The sequence below is a fragment of the Muntiacus reevesi genome, chromosome 3 (assembly GCF_963930625.1).
Source record: "Muntiacus reevesi chromosome 3, mMunRee1.1, whole genome shotgun sequence".
In the NCBI taxonomy this organism is placed as follows: domain Eukaryota; kingdom Metazoa; phylum Chordata; class Mammalia; order Artiodactyla; family Cervidae; genus Muntiacus; species Muntiacus reevesi.
In genome coordinates this window covers 255,433,960-255,451,020 of record NC_089251.1, presented here as the reverse complement: position 1 = coordinate 255,451,020, position 17,061 = coordinate 255,433,960, and the positions used below count along the sequence as shown (strand labels likewise).

The window sequence follows — 17,061 nt, the reverse complement described above, 5'->3', positions numbered from 1 at the left end:
TCTCATCTGTCTAAACCGTGTTCATCCTTTCGGAGCTCAGCTGAAAATTTTTATGTAAACCTCTTTGGAAATAACACTTTTTATTTTCTAAAATCTTACCATACTTAGTACAGTATGTTAATTTCATCTCTCCAAACAGATGTGAGTAATTTAAGTGCAGGGACTATATCATGCTCCTTTGACAGTTCCCTAGCATCCATTCATTCAAGCAGTTAATAGGTACTGATCACCTTCTCTGTTCAAGGTACCATACTAGCTGGGGAAGGAGATACAAAGATGATCTAGAATTTGTCTTGATTTTAAAGCAGTGATCTCCAACCTTTTTGGCAGCAAAAACCAGTTTCGTGGAAGACAGATTTTCCACAGATGGGGTGGGAGGATGATTCAGGGATGATTCAAGCACATTACATTTATTGTGCATTTTATTTCTAAACTAATGCTGACCCTGGTCTGACAGGCGGTACCATTCTGTGACCCTGAGTCTGGAGACTCATGCTTTAAAGAATTTATCATTCAGTAGAAGAGTTAGAACTTGCTGTTCATGTTACTCCATTGTGTGGTACAAAGTGATGAAAAAAGAGATTAAAAAAACACTGGAGTATTGGTACAATTGGTGAAGGATATTTTCTTCTGATTTTTGAAACATTTAATGAAATTTCTATCCTAGTCTGTTTTATTATCCCAGAAAATTTCCCTTATGTCTTGACACTAACAATAAAAATTATATGTAACTTTTTTTTCTGGGAAAGAACTTACTGAAAAATACCATTTTTTTTCCAATTCATTGCAATGATGTACAATCCCCTAGATTAAAATATACCTGAAATTAGGTGATATCTTTTAATAAATGATGTCTTATGATGCTCTTTGAGAAGATGACAATCATGACATATTCTGTTAAACAGAATGAAACTGATATAAACATTTTTTGGCCTAAAAAAGCAGCAATTTTATATGACATAATTGCCAGCCCATTTGTAAATTTTGTTATTTTTCCCATTCATCTTTTCATCAGCTCAGGTGATGTTAGTTATCATCTTTTTACCATACATGTTGAGTTATTAGTTGTCTGTGAAGAAAGGCATGAAAACAGGGCAGCGGGCCCTATATTTGACACTGTAGCAAATATTCTCTGTGGGCTTCCCAGGTGGCTCAGTGGTAAGAACCCACCTCCCAGTGCAGGTGACGTGGGTTTGATCCCTGGGTTGGGAGAAGGAAATGACAACCCACTCCAGTATTCTTGCCTGGGAAATCCCACGGACAGAGGAGCCTGGTGGGCTACAGTTCATGGGGTGGCAAAGAGTCAGACACAAATTAGCGACTGAGTGTGCATGCATTCACTATGGGGTGCCGCCAAGTCGCTTCAGTCGTGTCCGCCTCTGTGCAACCCCATAGACGGCAGCCCACCAGGCCACTATGGGGTAAATGACCTCAGTTTTCCATTTTCTTGCAAATCAATAACCAAAGGCTTGAAGAGATTTCAGAGGTGAGAAACACAAGTAAAACCGTGCTATGTTTTTCCTTAGGTATATGCACAAACATTGCTTTTACTCTCCAGCTAATACAACTGAAAGTAATAGCAGTTTGCAAAATCACCTGGATTGGTGAAATAAATACCAAAGTGATGATAAGTACTCCAAAGTGACCCTCAGTGCATGCAGGAATATTGTGAAATCATTCTTTTATGGCTTAATTGACAGTTTTTGTTTCTTTTTAGTGATATGAAATTAATAGTGTCTCACAAAGCTTTAGATTTAGTGCCACTGAATAATTTATATATTTGTTCTTTCTTTAAGTACTTGCTCTTTTAGAAACATTTGAAAAGTTGTTTACACAGATTATACTATACAGAAATATAGATTGTTCAAATGACTATATTCTTTCAATTCAGTCACTCAGTGGTGTCCGACTCCTGGCGACTCCATGGACTGTAGCACGCCAGGCCTCCCTGTCCATCACCAACTCCCAGAGCTTATTCAAACTCATGTCCATTGAGTCAGTGATGCCATCCAACCATCTCATCCTCTGTCGTCCTCTTTCCTCCCAGCTTCAATCTTTCCCAGCATCAGAGTCTTTCAAATGAATCAGCTCTTTGCATCAGGTGGCCAAAGTATTGGAGTTTCAGCTTCACATCAGTCCTTCCAATGAATATTCAGGACTGATTTCCTTTAGGATGGACTGGTTGGATCTCCTTGCAGTCCAAGGGACTCTCAAGAGTCTTTTCCAACACCACAGTTCAAGAGCATCAAGTCTTCAGTGCTCAGCTTTCTTTATAGTCCAACTCTCACATCCATACATGACTACTGGAAAAACCATAGCCTTAACTAGATGGACTTTGTTGGCAAAGTAATGTCTCTGCTTTTTAATATGCTGTCTAGGTTGGTCATAACTCTTCTTCAAAGGAGTAAGCATCTTTTAATTTCATGGCTGTGGTCACCATCTGCAGGGATTTAGGCCTATGGTTCAGATCATCTATTCAGACTTAAATTGAACAAAGTAGGGAAAACCACCACACCATTCAGCTATGACCTAAATTAAATCTCTAACAATTATACAGTGGAAGTGAGAAATAGATTTAAGGGACTAGATCTGATAGAGTGCCTGATGAACTATGGACCAAGGTTCGTGACATTGTCCAGGAGACAGGGATCAAGACCATCCCCAAGAAAAAGAAATGAAAAAAGCAAAATGGCTGTCTGAGGAGGCCTTACAAATAGCTTACAAACACCCATTTGAATGCAGAGTTCCAAAGAATAACAAGGAGAGGTAAGACAGCTTGATCAGTGCAAAGAAATAGAGGAAAATAGAAGAATGGGAAAGACTAGAGATCTCTTCAAGAAAATTAGAGATACCACGGGAACATTTCATGCAAAGATGGGCTCAATAAAGGACAGAAATGGCATGGACCTAACAGAAGCAGATATTAAAAAGAGCTGGCAAGAATACACAGAAGAACTGTACGAAAAAGATCTTTATGACCCAGATAAGCACGATGATGTGATCACTCACCTCAAGCCAGACAGTCTGGAATGTGAAGTCAAGTGGGCCTTAGGAAGCATCACTATGAACAAGGCTGTTGATGTGATGGCATTCCAGCTGAGCTATTTCAAATCCTAAAAGATGATGCTGTGAAAGTGCTGCACTCAATATGCCAGCAAATTTGGAAAACTCAGCAGTGGCCACAGGACTGGAAAAGGTCAGTTTTCATTCCAATTGCTAAGAAAGGCAATGCCAAAGAATGCTCAAACTACTGCACAATTGCACTCATCTCACATGCTATAAAGTAATGCTCAAAATTCTCCAAGCCAGACTTCAACAGTACATGAACCATGAACTACCAGATGTTCAAGCTGAATTTAGCAAAGGCAGAGGAACCAGAGATCAAATTGCCAACATCCACTGGGTCATCAAAAAAGTAAGAGAGTTCCAGAAAAGCATCTATTTCTGTTTTATTGACTATGCCAAAGCCTTTGACTCTGTGGATCACAATAAACTGTGGAAAATTCTTCAAGAGATGGGAATCCCAGACCACCTGACCTGCCTCTTCAAAATCTGTAGGCAGGTCAGGAAGCAACAGTTAGAACTGGACATGGAACAGCAGACTGGTTCCAAACAGGAAAAGGAGTACATCAAGGCTGTATATTGTCACCCTGCTTATTTAACTGCTATGCAGAGTACATCATGAGACATGCTGGGCTGGAAGAAGCACAAGCTGGAATCAAGATTGCCAGGAGAAATATCAATAACCTCAGATATGCAGATGACACCACCCTTATGGCAGAAAGCGAATAAGAACTAAAGAGCCTCTGGGTGAAAGTGAAAGAGGAGAGTGAAAAGGTTGGCTTAAAACTTAGCATTCAGAAAACTAATATCATGGTATCCAGTTCCATCACTTCATGGCAAATAGATGGTTGTGTTATATTAGACGTAAAGTTTCTTTATAACTATGAAAATTCAAATAATTCATATAGTAATCATTCCCTATATTTATGATATGATCTCTGTCTTCAATGAATCTATGATCCATATAGAGCAACGAGTTAAGTAATAGTTCAAGATGACATTAGAGATGACAGAATAAATATGATGGCAAAATAACTGGCGCAGACAAGTGCTTAGGAATTCACCAAAGGAGATGATCTTGAGAGTGGGTGTAGAATTTCAGGAAGGATTTTGTGCCTTGAAAGATGGGTGGCAAAACATTTGTTTAGGTCCTTTGCCTATTTTTAGATAGGATTATTTACTTTTTTGCTGTTGAGGTATATGGATTCTTTACAGAGTTTGGATGTTAACCCTTTATTTATCTGATGGATATATGGTTTGCAAATAATTTCCCCCATTTCTTAGATTGCCTCTTCATATTGATTTTTGTGTATGTTGTGAAATAAGGATCCAATTTCTTTGTTTTGCATGTAGATATTCAGTTTTCCCAACACCATTTGTTAAGAACACTATCCCTTTCTCATTGTGTATTCTTGGTATCAAAGATCAGTTGACTATACATGTGTGGGTTTATTCCTCGGATCTTTATTCTGTTCTCAAAGATCAGTTGACTACACATGTGTGGGTTTATTCCTCGGATCTTTATTCTGTTCTCAAAGATCAGTTGACTACACATGTGTGGGTTTATTCCTCGGATCTTTATTCTGTTCTCAAAGATCAGTTGACTACACATGTATGGGTTTATTCCTCGGATCTTTATTATGTTCTACTGGTTCATCTGTTTTTCATGCCTGTACCTTACTGTTTTGATTACTATAGCTTTGTAGTATGAATTCAGGGAGCATGATACCTTCATCTTTGTTCTTCTTTCTCAAGGTTGTTTTGGCTATTTGATCTTTTGTGGTTCTGTTTCAAATTTTAGAATTATTTTTTCTTGTCCCATCAAATATGCCATTGGGATTTGATTGAGATTACATCAAATTATAGACTGCTTTGGGGCATATAGATACTTTAACAGTACTGATTCTTCCAATCCATGAACACTGAATATCTTTCCATTTTTTGGTGTATATTCTTCAATTTCTCTCATTTGTGTCTTAAAGTTTTCTGAGCACAAGTCTTTTACTTTCTTGGTTAGAATAATTCCTAGGTATTTTATTCTTTTTGATGAAATTGTAAGTGAGATTTTCTTAATTTTTTTCCTGCTAGTTTGTTATTTGAAATGCCACTGATTTCTGTATTTTGTATTTCTGTATTTTGTATCCTGTGACTTTGCTGAATTCATTCATTTATTTATTTATTTTCCCTTAAAATTTTTTTTAATTAATTAATTTATTTATTTTACTTTACAACAGTGTATTGGTTTTGCCATACATTGACTTGAATCCTCCATGGGTGTACATGTGTTCCCCATCCTGAATCTCCTTCCCACCTCCCTCCCCATCCCATCCCTCTGGGTCATCCCAGTGCACCAGCCCTGAGCATCCTGTGTCATGCATCGAACCTGGACTGATGATTCGTTTCACATATGATAATTTACATGTTTCAACACCATTTTCCCATATCATCCCGCCCTCGCCCTCTCCCACAGAGTCCAAAAGACTGTTCAATACATCTGTATCCCTCTTGCTGTCTTGCATACACGGTTATCATTACCATCTTTCTAAATTTCATATTCTTTTGGTGAAGTCTTTAGGATTTTCTATATGTAGTATTATGTCATCTGCAAATGGTAACAGTTTTACTATTTCCTTTCCTATTTGCTTGCCTTTTATTTCTTTTTCTTGATTAGTTGCTGTGGCTAGAACTTTCAATACTCTGTTGAATAAAAGTGATGAGATTGAGCATCCTTATTTTGTTCCCAATCTTATAAGAAAAGCTTTTAGCTTTGATTTCTTTGATGGCCCATTTATTGTTTAGTAGCATGTTGTTTAACCTCTATATTTTGTGGTTTTTCATGCTTTTTTATTCTTGTGATTCTTTTCTAGTGTCACACCATTGTTTTGGGAAAAGATGCTTGATACAGTTTTAACCTTCTGGAATTTATTGAGATTGTTCTGTGTGAGATAATTTCTAAATAGCTTTTTAATTTGGTAAAAAATTAGCACACATGCTATTATTCTCAACATGGATAAGGAGATGTATCACAGTGGTATGAATGGGTAGAGACAATAGTTTATTCTACCAAGACAGGAGAGAAAGAAAACTTGGAAAGTTGAAAGAACAGCTGGGTTTTCTAAGATGAACTAGTTTTGGAGAGGGGATCAGGGCAAACATGAATAAAGGCAGAGGTACATGATAGAGCTGGGGACTGTAATGGAGAGCCTAAAGAGAAGGTATAGGAAGAGAAGACAAAAGAAAAGAAGAGAATAAGACTTTGGTGGATCTGATCTATAATGCTTAGAAGTGTGTCATATTGATGGTGTTCCAGATTCTTCAGGTTAGCCTATGATTTGCTGCAAAGTAAGGTGTTCATTCAAGTCCCTGGACCATCACGAATGAATAGAATAGAAAATATTTCATCTTGACAGAATCCACACTGACTTCTTTAGGCCAAAGAAAGATGATCCTGACAAATATCCACTTTTGAAAAGAAAAGATATTTTATAAGTAATGCATGTTTATCTTTGAAGTAAGAACAGCCCTGTTAACACTTTATGCTTAAATATTTGTTTTATATTATGTTACTGTACATTTCTTTCTACCTAAACTTTGCAGAATGATGCATTTTTATTTCCTCCATTTGCAGGATTATTTACTCCTACAAAATCCTTGCCTGTGAGCATTGCTTTATTCCTGTTTGTGCTGTTAAAGTTCAGCCAGATGGAACTCTTCCAAGCCCTCATTTCAGTCAGACATGTGAGCAGCTGGGATTGTGTTGTTTCTGAGTTTGAAGGAAAGAATCTGTAGAGCTTGTGTCAGCAAGGGCATGAGCTCTCATGATCTCTCTCAGTAGTTTTATATTCACACAGTTTCAGTTAAAAAAGACTAACATCTTAATTTGTGCCAAGATCAAGAAAGTGAAAAGAAATTGCATCTAATATCTGACTTTTAACATTTCAGGCCACTTGTGATTGCTTTATTAAACTCACTTTAGAAAATTGTAATGATATCATTATTCTATCTTGTGAAGTCACTTGGCATGAAGTATGTATTAAAGTGGCTCTAGGATAATTTCTTTTGAAAGGGGGTTGAGATTCACTATGTTCAATTTAGATCATTAAGTGGAAGATAATTAAGAAAAATTGGTGTTGCTGTAGCATGTGAGATTTATCTCAAAGATAAAGTTAGTTTTGAAAAGTATTCCTTATACTATTCAAAAAGGATAGATTTTATTTTAAATTCTGATAGTTGTTATAAATGAGATTTAACCAAAATGTTTTTTCTGTTCTCATTTTTCATAGCTTAATATTCATAAAAATGATATTTAAAAATGAATGTTAAAATAAGTCAATAAATTCCCACTTATTGTGTGTAATTTTGTGAGTCATGTTGGAAGTCTAAGCAAATGCCGTGATCAGATTAGAAACCACCGAGTTTTGTTGCAGATAAAGTTATGCTAAAATAGTATTGACTCTTAAAAATAAGATAACACTGGATAATAAAAAGATTTCATAGTAAAGATTTGTAGTAAAAAGCAGGATTTTAATAGTAATATAATCCTGACTGGAGATGAAATGAGAAGTTGGGAAGATTGAGAGCCTTTGAATAATACAGTGAAAGACATCTGAGTCACAGCTCATTAGTTGCAATTTGAAACTCATTAAAGAGCTATGTGATGTTAAACTTCTAAAATAATAACATGCAAATAGCTCTAAGTATAATTTATGGAGTCCCTTCAATAATTATTTTCATGGAAGCTAATACTTGGAAAATTGTTACAGTTTTGAAGAAAATTTTAGAATAGAAAGGGACTCCTAGAAATCATGTGGTTTAATTTCAGTTCTGTTTAATTCTTTGGGGCATAATTGACATACAGTAAAACACAGATTATGTGTTTATTCCAATGAAATTTGACAGCTGGGCTTTTGTCTCAGTCCCCTTTCACAAGTAATGAATAGATACCTCACCTGTACGTACTGCCAACCTCAATCTCTGTCCTTATGCCATCCCTGCTTCTGGGTTGTCATGTCCAGTCTTTCCTCTATCCAGGAGACAGTCTTGCCTTATGGTTCAGGTTGGTGTTTGAGCATATTCTGCTTTTGAGAATGCTCCCCAGATGATAACCACTAGTCCGCCTTACTCTTGAGCATTCAACATGGTTCTGAAATCCTCTGTTTGGTTCTCCAGTGTTCTCAGATTGGCTATAGAGAATGAAAGGATTTTGAATTTGAAGCAGAGGTTGTAGCATTGCACCTTCTTAGACTTTGTGCATTCTTACCCTGAAGAGCCAGGCCTGGGTTGAAGTGTGTGTCTCACATCTCTACCTTTCCTGGCCCTGGATTCCTCACTAATTCAGGATGTTGTGCTTCCCTTGTACTTCAGGAACTGCTCTGATACTGGTGTGTAACAGTGCTATCTGTTTAACTCTTTATCATTACTATTTTCACAATTTCACTGTTTCAAACAATTCACAGTGTCTGCTGAGATACAGTGGGGAGAGTTTTCTCTTACTTTTATTTGCAGTTGTTGGCATCTTATCTCAGTACAATCCTTTCCCTTCACTCAGCTCCCTCAATCCTGTTAATAGTAAACATTTGTCAGAATAAGTTTTCATCTCAGGAGACTTGATAGTCATATTTAAAAATAACATTTCAAATAAGATATTGCTTGGAAGTTTCTTCTGATTTTCTTTCCTTAGCAAAACAAAAGTTGGCAGGATCTTGATCTTAAATAGAAACTGATGCCTGTAGGTATTAAAAGAGTAATTTAATATGGAAGAAATCTATATTTAATAAATGTTTATAATACATATTTTATAACCACTTTTTCCATGATCTTTTTTGGGACTGTTCTAGTGTTTATCAGTGATGTTAGAATTGTGTGACGTTAAGTTGTGATTCTACGCAGCTGCTACTTTGGATAGGCAAAGACTGTGTGCCTATTTGATTCATTCTCCCTTTCTTCTTTTCCTTCTCATGGTAAACATTATAAAGCTTCTCTCTGAAGTTTTTTTTTCTTTCTTCTTTATTTGTTGGAAGGTCCCTGAAGGCATCTAAAAGATCACAGTTTCAGTATCCTCATTAATAGCCCATTTAACAAACTCTTAATAAATTCTTTAATCCAATGATTTCCCCACTATTTCAGCATCACACTCCCATAGTCCTATTTTTGAGATCTTGAATTTTGAAAGTTCCTTTCTGGCCACAGTTTTCTTCCTATTCTTGCCTGAATTCTTCTAGCTGTTCATAATTCTTCCTTCCAGTTTGTTGCCTACTCTTGGCCTTCTTTCTCTCCCTGCCCTGATCGGAGAGTGTTTTAATCTCTTTAATAGCAGCCTCGCCAGTAACAACAGTCCCCTCACATTCTTTGGGTCCTGCCTTCTAGAGTCAATCATCAGCTTCCTCTTGGCCTGCTTCTGGTCCAAATAGTGCTCAGGATGGATTGCCTGACATCATTGCTAGTCATTCTTAAGGAAGCTTCCAGTCACAGTCAGTCCTTCTTGATTTCTAGTTGATGTCATTCATATTTACTGACTAACTCATAGAAATCTTTACAAGTTTTCTCAAAAACTCAACACTCAACAAGTTATCCATTTATTGGATATTCAAAAAACTGGAATCCATTAGGTATAGTCCCTATTAATTTCATCCATCTTCATCTCAAAGTTTACCTAATTAATCAGCCACGCTTTCTCCTCTTATCTGAAAAGGAAAATCTGAAATTTCTTTTCAAGACTTTCTTCATACCTACCCTCATTTGAAGTTGTGAATTCATCTATAGTCTTTCTGTTGCTAGCAAACTTAATTTAAATTCATAGTTTCTCATGTATATTACTATATGTGAAATAGATGACCAGTCCAAGTTCGGTTCCTGAAACAGGGCTCTCAAAGCTGGTGCGCTGGGATGACCCAGAGGGATGGGATGGGGAGGGAGGTGGGAGGGAGGTGGGTGGGGGACTTCAGAATGGGGGACACATGTACACCCATGGCTGTTGTCATAGGAGTCAAAATAGTTAACAGGTTTAATAACAAATTAATAAGAGATGGCTTTTATCTCAAGGATCCTTAATATTCACACTCATTTAGCATATACATTTTTTTTCATCTTTTCATCTGGTTTACAAATCAAAAGAATGAATAAAACAGGCTTGTTAATTTTTCTAAATTGCCAATTTTGTGAACTATTAAATATTCTTGACCGAAAGAAGTGGTCTGTTGTTTGCCATAGTGGCCAACAGTAATTTGAAGAAAGATGGTCAACAAGTACTTGAAACTTGCTTTTATAGTTTGTAGTGTTTTGTTAGGTTTACAGCTATCTTGTCATAATAAAAAGCCTGTGATGACTTAACATGGGCTTGTGACAATGATGCTTTCGTCTGTTTATTTCTGTACCACTCTGATTGCTGAAGGAGCTGCTCTCTTCATCCCACATTAGCCATGACTGCCAAGTCTACTAGTCAAAACAATTTTACAGTTGAACATTAATGGACTCAAGAACATTAGCAGGAGCAAACATAAGCAGGATGCCATAGTAACCCATGGAATCTGAGGAAATGATGTTCTGTTAAAGGGACAGATGATGTCCAAAAATAAAGTTTTACATGAACAGATTGACTTCTCATATTTGAAATATCTCTTAATGTGAAATGAGCTTCCAATTTCACACTCTCTGTATTTCTCACTATCATCATAGTACTTCAAAAATACGATTAATACATAATTCATTTTTAAAATTTAAGATTGATAGATTATTAAATTAATTGGGGAGAAGATACTATTATGTTATATAGAGGTAGTTTTGAGTTTTTAAAGTTGTCTGATAAATTAAAAAAAATAGGCAAATCATAGGTAATAGATTACTGTGTTTTTAAATTCAGCATTCACAGAAATGTCACTTCACCTGTAAAGGCTCATAGGAACACATCCCTCATTCTATTTCTTTTTTCTCATCTTTTTAATTATTTTGGTCAATCACCTCTCTGCAAACCTTTATTACAGTGGATTTCATACTTTTCATGTTTGAAGCAAACTCTTTAACACTAGAAGTTTTGGAGTCTCCCCTGAAAGAATATTTTAAAAAGAATACCACTAAACACAGAAGGAATAAGTAAATTTTCAAAACTGCTCCAGTAGAGATACTTCTCACAGAGTCTACTCCTATAAAAGTAATCACAACTGCACAGAATTCATGTCATCACCTTTCAACAGCGTGTCACTGAATATAACTGTTTATTGCCACATGAACCTCTTTTAGTACTTAGGAGGCAAATTCCTGCACGTTGTACACACTTTAGCATCTTTCAACATTTGGCTACACACCTAGGAAAAATGTGGTAAATAGCAGAGGTGAGAACCACTAGTTTATTGAGTGTTTACTGGGTGCAAAGCCCTGTTATTAAGTTCCACGTACTCTCTTCATTTCCTACTTTGAGTTCAGTTTCTTTGGGGGCAATAAAAATTGAGGAATACCTTTCTATGCAAGGGAACTAGCAAGAGAGTTTTTGTATTTTATTCAATCAGGATTCTAGGATGAGTCAGCACATTTTTAATATTGAGAAAAAAAGCACAAATCTAAGCAATATTAATTCTGTTGTAACAGGCCCTAGAAACTGGTAAGGAGGCGGGGGAGTTAAGGAGAAGAATATAGTGTAAACAGGAAGAAGGAAAGATAAGGCACATGTGGAGTCAGTGATTCACAGGCAAGAATTAACTTAGGAAGGTGCTTTACCATTAGTTTTATGTCCATTTTGTGATTGAGAGGCTTTAGTTTAGAAGATTTAGTCTAATTTGATTCTCCTTGCTTTGTAATACATAGTTAATATATTTATACTCAGCTGAGTTAAATGTGTAATGCTCAAAGTCATGCCAGCAGAGGGATGATCTAAAATAACATGATTATATTTAATTTCATGAAGACAGGAGAAAACAGCGATAGTATTTGGAAATCATCAGTTATTTGAAAGAATAGTTTGTAAAGGAGGAATCATGTAAATTCATTATGACCCATATGTAGGATGCTGTTTACTTATTTGCCTGTCATTATCCCAGTTTATACTTGCTATCTCCCCATGTTTACTAAGGGTGTCCTATTTCATCCTTGGAAGTGTTCTGGCATGCATGATAAAGAATATAAACACCCTTTTCATGTAGTGAAATTATAGTGATACAGATTTATTAATACAAATTTAGAAAGAACTTTCCATAAGTAAAATTTGTTCAATAATGGAAGGAATTGCTTTAAGAGCCAGTTGAAATGTTTGTAGTTCTCAATCAGATGCAGAAAAATGATTAATCAAGGGGCCTAAACCAGATAATGAGCTTCCCTGGTGTCTCAGACGGTAAAGAATCTGCCTGCAATGTGGGAGACCTGGGTTTGACCCCTGGGTTGGGAAGATCCCCTGAGGAAGGCATGGCAACCCTCTGCAGTACTCTTGCCTGGCGAATCCCCATGGACAGAGGAGCCTGGTGGGTTACAGTCCATAGGGTCACAAACAGTCAGACACGACTGAGCAGCTAAACACAAACCAGATAATGGTGAGAGAAGCAGATTTATCAACATGAATTACACAAAGGTGCCAATATTTATTAAATTTGTAAGACTGTTATTTTTATATGGTTCAACCTAATATAATGACTGTCAAACTCTAGGAGTCTGTATTATGTTTATAGTCTCTGAAAAGATGTAGACAGATTATCTATATCTATTTGAAAAGTAATCTACAAATTGTTTTGCTTTGAAATCTTATCAGAAGTAATAAGTTTTCTGATGAAAACTTCATCAGAAATAATAAAAATTAAGCTATTCCTTTATGTGCTATGCCTTTAATGGAATAATAAAATGTATGAGTCAGAGGGACAGCCCTGAAAGCTTAAGAGAAACGTTGAATGTATTTTGATGCCAAGCTGTCATGAAATGTCAGAGCACTATACTAGCACTTCCTGTAAGGGATAAGATTCCTAGAAAAGAATTCAGAGTACATTTTTTAAAAACAGAGTGTTCTAATGTAGTCTGGGAATGCTATAAAAGCCATGTTAAATTAAATCATGATTGATAACAGTTAAGATTAGTGAAAGGCTTAAAAAGTAGATGAATATTTATTGATTTGTAAGACTGCATTATAATTGTGTTTTCCAAACAGATAACAGTCTCCAGGGCCCCTGTTATTTGGGAAATTGTATTGAGGCAATGGTTGCCTGTAAGCATATTAACTGACAGACATTCTTAGGAATGAAAGGACAAAAAGACTCACAGACCCAAACAAAGATACTTGAATCAAATGGTTTATTGAACCAAAAGAAAAACAGCAAGAAGCAAGGGAAAGAGTAGAAGATAGGTTAACATACTTGGGATAGAATACTATCTGAATCCTGTATTGCAGAATTTGTATTTGTTCTGACTCTCTCTCTGCTACTGCTACATCAGACTTTCTTACTGAAGATGTGATCTATTTCTTACTGAAGATGTGATCTATTAAAATCCAGTATGATAACACTTTTAAGGGGTCTGTTTTAGAGACAGAGGAGGCGTGGAGTGGGGGGACATGTAAAGAAAAGTTTCACAGAAGAATTGAATATTGAACAAGGATTGAAGGAGATGAGAAAATAATTAGAATAAGGATAGGAGAAACACCTGTAGACAGAGGAAATGGCATTACTGAGGGCATAAAGGGAAAACAGATGTAGATTTCAGATATAGAATTATCAGGATATAGGACCAAGACATATCTGGTTATGAATAACTTTTATGCTATGAAATAAAGATTAGAACTCTAAAGCTGAAAAAGAGTATCTGAAGAATTTTAAGAGAATAGTATTATCATGTGAATATATTTGCAATTGGAAATATAACTATGGGAGAGAAGAATGAAAAGAAGCAAGACTCAATTGATTAATAATCCATGATAACAATCCAAACAGAAAGCAAGGGGTGGAGAAGATTCTCAAGTTATTTAGAGAGCTTGTTGTTGTTTATTTGAGAAGTCATGTCTGACCCCATGGACTGTAACCCACCAGGGTCCTCTGTCCTTGGGATTTTCCAGGCAAGAATACTGGAGTGGGTTGCCATTTCCTCCTCCAGAGGATCTTCATGACCCAGGGATCGAATCTGCATCTCCTGCATTGGCAGACAGATTCTTTACAGGGGAGCCTCCTGGGATGTACATTTAGAGAGCTACTGAGGATTAGATCACATCTCCTGACTTCTAATTAGCCCAGTACTATTTCTACTCTTCATTCCATCACCATTACAGAGCAAATACTGGTTAATACCATACACATCTGTAAAATATTTTTTGGCTTGCACTTCAGTTTAGAAAATGTGTGTTGACTTTTTAGTCATTTCACATGTTGCATCAGAAACATTTTCTCTAAGCTTAGCTCCCTGTAATGAAATTTAAAACTGTTGAAGTTCACATATGTGAAATGAAATTAGTTTTCTTTATTAATATCACTGTAGCCTCTTATTGAGATACAAAGCAAATGACTATAAACATAAAACGATGTTGTTTGTATTATATAGAAGTTATTTTCTAAAGTTATTTATGTTCATTTTTAAACACTATAGGTACTGACTGTCTCTCCCCTCAATCTATAAACCTCTTACTCATCAGAGCTCTAAGTCTTTCAAACCTTGTGTCTATAATTTGTGGGAAACATCCCTTAGTGAGACCATAGCCTTATTAGTCTCTAAAGGCATTAGTTTCTAATTCTTCCTGATGAAACCACTCCATGATTAATTTTCTCTTTCTAGGCAGTGTTACATGCTGCAGCTAAATAGTGTAGGAATATTTGAATTTTCTTTCTGACTTCCTCTCTTACTACTCTGTACCCAGCCCAACACTGGGCTTCACTTTCCCTCAGATACACAAAGCTTGCTCCCTGGTTAGAGTCTCTGTCTGTGTTGTTCCTTTTGCCAGGAACACACTACTCCCCAGTGATCCATGTTGCTGACTTACTTTTAATAATACTTTTAATAAACACATTCAAGTTTGTGTTCCAATGTCATCTTGTTAGTAAGCTTCTTCCCTGAATATCTTACTTAAAGTTGCTTCCTTGGGTCAATCCCTCTCCTCTGTTCTAGTTTTTCAATGATACTTAGCATTCCATAATGTGTTTCAAGTTTCATTTATTTATTGTGTTTATTTTCTATCTCTCTTCCTCCATTAGGACAAAATGTCATTGAGGTAGGGATTTGTATCTTGTTTTCTTCCTTCTATTCTGTGTAGGGATATATGTGCATGTATCTGTATGGTTTTTAAATATCAGCAACTGCATTCTCAATAAATAAATTTGAAAATAAAAGGAAGATAAAAAAAGAAAATTGAAAATTAGACAAACATCTTTGGCATCTTATTATGGTTTGCCTGGGACACAGTTTTTAGCACTAAAAATTCCGTGTCTTGGGAACCCTCTTAACCTTTAGCAAACCAGGACAGTAGGTCACCTTTTGTTCTTGTAATTGCCTGTCATTGTTTAATGTCTTTATCACCTATTTCTGTCTTGGTGTGAGATGGCTATGCCACTGCCGACCTCTATGTTTCTAATAATTCTTAATAGCATTGTGTATGCTTACCCCATCAATGGCCTGACGGGCTTCCTCCTTTAACTGACGAATTTCTAAGTTGTCATTTCTTTGTCTTCTGACTTGCATTGCAGGATGAATGCATGTTCCTCTTACTAATGCTTCTGTTATTATGAAGGAATGACAGACTAGTAAACAAATTCTGCCACTAATCCGCTCAAATCATCTCACTACTCTAGCCTTGGCTTTTTTCTTTCTTAAAGTGAAGAGAACAGATGTTAAACCACATCCTTTTCACCACTAACGTCCTCGAATTCTAGTCTGTGGGTTTCTTCTGACCTGCAATTGTAACTGTTGGTTTTGCTCAGGAGATGGCTTAGCCACTTTACCCCCTCAACTGGAAAATTGGGCACTTGGGAAAAAGCAGGAGCCTTCTTGGGCCACAAAATGTTGCAAAAACTTAATTTTTTTATCTTCTCTATGTTAGAGCCTTCCCTACCCTTTTCAACTAAGATTTCCCCATGACAAACTGTGGTATGACTCAAAAACATTTTCTTCTGAAGTAACTTTGTTTCCTGCTGGATTAATTTGTTTTTTAAAGGACCCAACTGTCTTTTGAACAATTTACAACTTAATTTGAATTTCACAATTTACCAACAAGTTCCTCATAAAATACACATGTGCATGACTGGAAAAAACACACGTCTCTGAGACTGAACTGCATGTGTGTGTATAGATTAAAGGAAAGCTAACAGCTCCTGTATTTTCCTCGTTTAGGTTTAAACTATAGTTTTATGACTTTGACTAAAACCTGGATGACAAACAATTAGTTTCGTTTATATACAGCTCTCTTATTTGGATCAAAAATGCTTTGGGGAAAAATGTTAACAAAAGCAAATGTCATAATTTGCAATTAAATACTTTACATTTAAATGATGCTTAGGTATTAAGAAATCTCTTCCTTCATCTATGGATCCTCATAATGACTCTGGGAAGAGAAAAGGTATTCAAATGTGTACCTTGAATTTGTGGGTTCATATGTTTGCTCTACCACTCCCTAATGTGGGTAATTGGGGAATCAAGTCAGCTCTCTTATCCTCAGTACGGTCAGGTGTATGATGGTGATTGCAATGTCTGCTTCATTCAGTTTAACTTTTCTCCGAGTTGCCGTGGGACTAAATAAATTAACACTTGTACCTCGGACAGTGTTAAATACATAGCCACTGTTATTATTACTGCTGTTTATAGAGAAAGAAACTGAGAGTAGAGAGGTTAAGTGACTTTTCCAATTTACAAAACTCCTAACTTGTGGAACCAGGATTCTAGTCTAGGGTGTTTTCTCTGCCAGCCACAGTAATAATTCGAAGCTAATCAAGAATCAACTCAATAAGAGTTTACCTGAGTTCAAGGCTGCATTATGACTTTCTTGGACTGTGGACACTTTGCTTTCATGGGCTTCTTTCACCTTAGAAAAAAGTCCAGGTGAGATTCATTGCA

General features: G+C 36.3%; 1 protein-coding gene across 3 annotated transcripts in view; it reads left to right on the top strand.

The window, feature by feature from the left end:
* The window catches only part of PDE1A (phosphodiesterase 1A), a 285,493-nt gene that overhangs the window by 46,796 nt on the left and 221,636 nt on the right, over positions 1 to 17,061 (top strand). The gene's annotated exons all lie outside the window — the stretch shown is intronic.